The sequence below is a fragment of the Helianthus annuus genome, chromosome 15 (genome assembly GCF_002127325.2).
Source record: "Helianthus annuus cultivar XRQ/B chromosome 15, HanXRQr2.0-SUNRISE, whole genome shotgun sequence".
Classification (NCBI taxonomy): domain Eukaryota; kingdom Viridiplantae; phylum Streptophyta; class Magnoliopsida; order Asterales; family Asteraceae; genus Helianthus; species Helianthus annuus.
In genome coordinates, this window is record NC_035447.2 from 129,952,553 (window position 1) to 129,958,415 (window position 5,863).

At 35.1% G+C, this 5,863-nt stretch overlaps 1 long non-coding RNA gene across 2 annotated transcripts; it reads left to right on the plus strand.

Moving 5' to 3' along the window:
- The first annotated feature begins 1,355 nt into the window (after window positions 1-1,355).
- LOC110912444 lies at window positions 1,356-4,857 on the plus strand. 2 transcript variants are annotated; one of them, XR_004881758.1, is made up of 5 exons: window positions 1,356-1,777; window positions 1,944-2,005; window positions 2,285-2,403; window positions 3,922-4,574; window positions 4,663-4,857. It is a non-coding gene; the product is annotated as an uncharacterized LOC110912444 (long non-coding RNA). The 2 variants fall into 2 exon arrangements; XR_004881757.1 differs by lacking the exon at window positions 1,944-2,005 and having other exon boundaries at window positions 1,361-1,777.
- Window positions 4,858-5,863: the final 1,006 nt, after the last annotated feature.

The following is a 5,863-nucleotide window of genomic DNA, read 5'->3' on the forward strand; positions in this document are numbered from 1 at the left end:
AGAAGCACAGACTATAGTTAAACATCATGGTCATATTCTATAATTTGCTCAAAATCATTTTTTTTTGTTCAGAGTGTAACATAACTATTTTTATAAAAAGAACATAGCCGTGTTCTGTAACTTTGTTAATAATTACATTTTATCCAGAAAGTGCCATTATTAGATAATGTTTTTAAGACAAAAGACAATTGTAATTGCGTTGCGATGTTGCCTTTATCAGTAGTTCCTAACACATAACCAAAATTCATTTCCTTGGCATCTAAGCTGAAAGAAACCAGAGTGGCTCACGCCGTTGCAAACAAAGCAACAGGGTCGGAACCTACCACACTGTCTCTGTACCTCGATGTTTGCCAATCTACACCAAAACCGGACATGCACGACATATCTAACTCGCCGGAGTTTTGCTTGAACCCTAGGCGCTACCGGTAACATCGCCACCATCACAATATGCTTCGGTTTGAGTCCATCATCATCATTAACATCTAGCATTAACCACACCCGTCGCTGGTCGGAAGAAGGGAGCGGAAGACAAAGACGGTCACCCAAACAGGGTGGCCGCCGGAACCCTAGACAAAGACGATCACCGAAACAGGGTCATTGAAACATTTGGTATTAACCACGCCCGTCTGTGGCTTCGATTCTTTCTCTCTCGGCTGTTTTTCTGATCCTCTCCATTGAACCAAAAAGAAATCATGGTGTGGCAGCAGCGTAAATAAGATCCAAAAATTGGGCAATTAGTGTACTGTTCCTAAGAATCTACGGTAAATGTTATATAGAGTAATGATACCTTAAATATAAAGATGTTGCATAAATTCGATTTCAATATGAATGTGAGATAATAGTTATAAATATATAAAAACAAATTCGAATGCATATAGGGATGGCAATGGGTTGGGTTGGGACGGGTTTAGGTAATCCCAAACCCAAACCCGATTAGATAAGCTTGTCCCAAACCCGTCCCAAAACCTGTCGGGTTTCTAGCGGGTAAATACCCATCGGGTATCAGGTATACCCACGGGTTTCGGGTAAACCCGTTAATTTAAAAAGATTACTCGTTGGGTATACTCATCTCAAAACGCATTGGGTATCTATCGGGTAACTACTAACTGGTTACATTTTGTATTGTTATTATGAAAATATATATCAAATAACTACAATGTATACTTAATAGAATAACTATATGTGTAAAAAATGGATCTATTATCTATTATATATAATAAATAAAGAAAATTTAGGCCACGTGTCATCGTGATATTGCACCTCAGATTGTTTTGGGCGGGAAAATTTTTGGGTAAAACATACGGGTTAGGCGCGCTCCATACCCTACTCCGAATCCTCTATGACCCGATTATATTTATACGCAGCTACTTTTTTTTTCCAAAACCCTAGAGCCTTCATCTCCATTTTCCTTCATCTTTAATCTCCTCATTCTTCTCCTTCACGTTGCTTACAGAACGTCTTCCTGATGTTCATCTTCTCCTTCTAATTCAACTCCTGTAATCCATCTGGTGGTTCACTCTATCAACAAACCCTAATGAATCCACCCATAAATAATATGCCAATCAATCCGTTCTTTAATTTCTTCACTCCTTTTTCAAACCCTAAAAACTCTGGTGGCACATACCTGCACCATGATTCTTTCTAACCCTAACGAAGGCAAGAAACAGATCCAACAATGGAGAAGTACACTATACGATAGCATTTCCGTGGCACTTCAACCGCCTCTTCCTCTCACTGTCATGGTCGTCATCTCTCCTATAGACACCATTGAATCGAGGTTAGTAGTTCAATTAAGCAAGCGACGTGGCTGAGTCTTTGTGAAATACAGGATCGATACAGATTGTTAAGTATGATACAAAGCTCCATCTAGCGGTCTAATTAGGGGATCTGCATTTGGTTCAATTTTTTTTTTTTTTTTTGTGATTTGATTTTGATATTTGAAGGATAAATCACTAACATCAGAAGAAACGGAATTTGATTTAATCGTATGTGGCTGAGGCCTGAGGTAATCATGTGTAAACATTTTTTTTATTCCGCCTTTTTATTTTACATGTCTGAGTCTTTGTGGGATATTTGGGAAAAGGGTTGCTAACTTGCTAAGAAGTGAGGTGAGGGTTAATCTGAAGATGAGTGAGATTATGAGCTTCATGATTGAAGGTTGTTTGTAGTCTTGAATCCAGTTCGTGTGATGGCTTCTATATCTATAATTAGTCATAATTAATTTTTTAAATTAATTATTGGAACTTAATTTGTTAATCATTATCTCTATATGTGTTTTGAGTAGGATTTGTTACGGCGGAGGTAGCGTGTTGTGGGCATGAACAATACAATGAAATTGGAGTATCCAAATCGGTTTGAATTTGTGTCCAAGCAGAGATATATACGCGTTCTGGGATCCTTTTTGTGAGTAAAAATCACTCTAGCAAATATCTTCTCTCCTACATGTGTCATGTTTCTCTTCACTTTACACCTTATCCCTATTTTTGTTTAGAGTTTAGGATTTTTTTTATATATATGATTGTTCTTTAATTTTGTTTTGGGCTTCTATTTGATTGATTCAGACACATCCAGACACCCCCCCCCCTAATAAACTTGCTTGTCATGTTATCCTCTTTTACATGGTGATCTGTATATTGAATATTTGTGTCTATATCTTTTACATAAATCATCAGGTTGTGATTGCCTTACCAGATAGACATGTCTCTAATTAAATTAGTTTCGAAAAATATATTTATAAATGATTTTCATTCTAGGTTTATGTTGATGCGGCCAAATTCGTGTTAACTTGGCTGAGTCCATGTATATATACGCTACAACTAGGGCTGTAAACGAACCGAACGTTCAGCGAACAGTTCGTGAACCGTTCGGCGGGAAGTTCGTTTATGTTCGTTCGTTTAATAAACGAACGAACATGAACAAGAAATTTCGTTCGATTAGTTAAATGAACGAACATGAACAGAGGTCTCGTTCGTTCGATTGTGTTCGTGAACGTTCGGTAAGGTGTTCGTGAACGTGTTCGTGAACATTCGTTGATTTGCGTTCGTTTATGTTCGTATGTTTGTGTTTTAATTGAAGATCTTTGTACTTTCTTATATTTTATTTGTACTTTTTATATTATTAAACTTTTATTTATTTTATTTCCCTAACAGTTAAACTAGGAAACCCACTTTCACCTTGTTTATGCATCATTTCCCTTTCATTTCTCATTATTTACATCCACGAATACAATCGACCTCCGTTCCACAATAAGGGATTCAAGTTCGAGTGCTACTCTCTGGGCCATCTATCTTTATCCTTCGTCGCATTCGCCAAATTTATTTGTGTTCGTTTTTGTTCATGAACCGTTCGCGAACACACTCATTTCCTTAATGAACGAACACGAACATAAAATCTCGTTCGGTAAGTGTTCATGAACCGTTCGTGAACACATTTATTTCCTTAACGAACGAACACGAACAAGGCCTTGTTCGTGTTCGTTCGGTTCGTATACAGCCCTAGCTACAACATCATCTACTCGTCATTTAAGGGTTGTGGAGTTAAACCTTGGATCACTTCATTCATAAATTCGTGTTAACTTGGCCGAGTCCATGATAACCGCGTCTTCTTTAGAATCCGACGACCAGGATGACAAATCCGGGATTGAACATTCAAGAAACACATGCTTTTTCCTCGGCTGGTGGCTTCTTATTGGATGTATTTGTTGTTGATGGCCTCATGAGGTCTAATCTTAATTGTCTTGAGCAATGTGTTTGAATTTTGAAAACATTGGTACAATGATCTGTTATTGGCAACTTTTAGGAAATTGAAAAGCTCAAAAATGCAATAGAGAATGATATATTGAAGGCTAGGTAGTTTCTTTCTAACATATTTTGGTGTTTCGTACGCTACATTTAGTTTATGTAATATACATCTTCTATGCAGGGGAGGCTCATAGTGGTAAAAATTCTTCATCCACTAAATGCAAAAGTATTCCAACATCAAGTGACCTTGTGCCCTCAAATAATTATGTAAAAGTACCTACATCGTTTTAATATGATAAATATTTAGAGATTATGATTATTTGTATATATACGTGAGTTATATTTGTAATCTCACTTCATTATTACTTTATTTAATATGAAACTTTTTTTTTAATCTATACAGTAATGACCGGAAACACTTAATGTCAAAAGAATGGATGTAGGCTTTACGTTTACATTTCGGATGGGTCACTTTGTTTGTCCGAAATGTTTAAGAAAGATGATTTCAGGATTATGATTATAGTCATTTTAACTATCATAAGAAAGTTTATGTCAAACTATTATTTCTCTGCACCACCGTCCTCACTTACTTAACTCTTAGGAAGACAACCTTTAGAGGAACCGAGGTAACAGTTGCACGAATGGCATATTTTCCTTTTTTATTTTGATCACTTTGTTTTAAATAGATGTGGTTTTTAAGTGGGAGTTAATGTTTTTTTTCTATAGACATTGTTGTCGAATTAGATATCTCATCATTGAAGAAAAGTTCAAGTGAACCTATATTCAAGCGACCGCGCGCGTCTCCAAACACCATCGCCATTACCGAAATTTAAGGTATATACCTCTTTACTTTCAAGATTTTTTTATATGGGACATTACTTTAAGACTATCCTCATGATTTTTTTGTTGGTTCTTTTTGTAGAAGGGACTCGATTTACTAAGAGAAATGTTTTGGCAATTCGAAGGATATGCATTTTAAAGGGATTCGACTGTCTTTAATTGTATTTCCACTTTGTCACTAATTCATGCAACATACCACTTTGTATTTTTTTTATTTGCATACTTAATATTTACCTAATTAATTTTTCCCAGCCCGGGAAGCAATCCCGGGTGATAACCTAGTGTATCATATATATATACATATTAATAATATAAAATAAATTATATCGGGTATATAATAGGGTAAACGGGTACACTTTATCGGGTAATTGGGTCGGGTAAACGGGTATATCACTAAATCCCAAACCCGTCCCAAACCCGCGAAAAAAATAAAAACTATTCCCAAACCCGATTAACCGACCCCAAACCCGTCCCAAATGTATTGGGTTTCGGGTTTACCCATTGGATTCGGGTTTGATTGACATCCCTAAATGCATATCGACTTTGAAAGATCCAAAAAAATAAGTTATTATATAGCCACAAGTATATCTATTCATAACATCACATAATTTTAACTTATTTTTATCTCATGTAATTTGATGAAAATTATAATTCATATATAACTCCGCATAGTTATAATCCTTTCCTTATTTCATAATCGTATTTATTTAAACTATGACACTTATCATAGAATGAAAAAATTCATATTCTTTTACTCTTGAATTTTCCACCGAAAAATATATTACATAACACATCAAAGCTATCTCATCAAATTAGATAACACCAAACAATATAACTATCATTAAACCATAAATAAAAACTGCAAGGTGAGATTATCATCGAGGTTAAAAAAAGGTAAAGAAAATAGTTTTAAATTATATGCACTTATATACAGAATAAATGAGTTATCATTCCAATAGTGCAATTACCTTTCAAACTTCATTCATCCCAATTAGATAACTGAATCGTGTATAGATTGATAATCTATATGATACTAACCATGTCAATATAAATAATTAAATATAAATTGTTGGGTGAATCAGACATGTATGCAATATTTACACTTACTTTATGATCTAATTAATTTGCATACAATAGTTGCTTTAATTCACGTTGTACAAGCGGTTCATATTAATATTCACATTCACAATATGTTAATAGACAACCTAGAATGGAGTATAGGAAAATAGTTACAAATCGAAATATGGGGAGCTCAAGTCAAACAAGGTCAATGAATTGTAAAA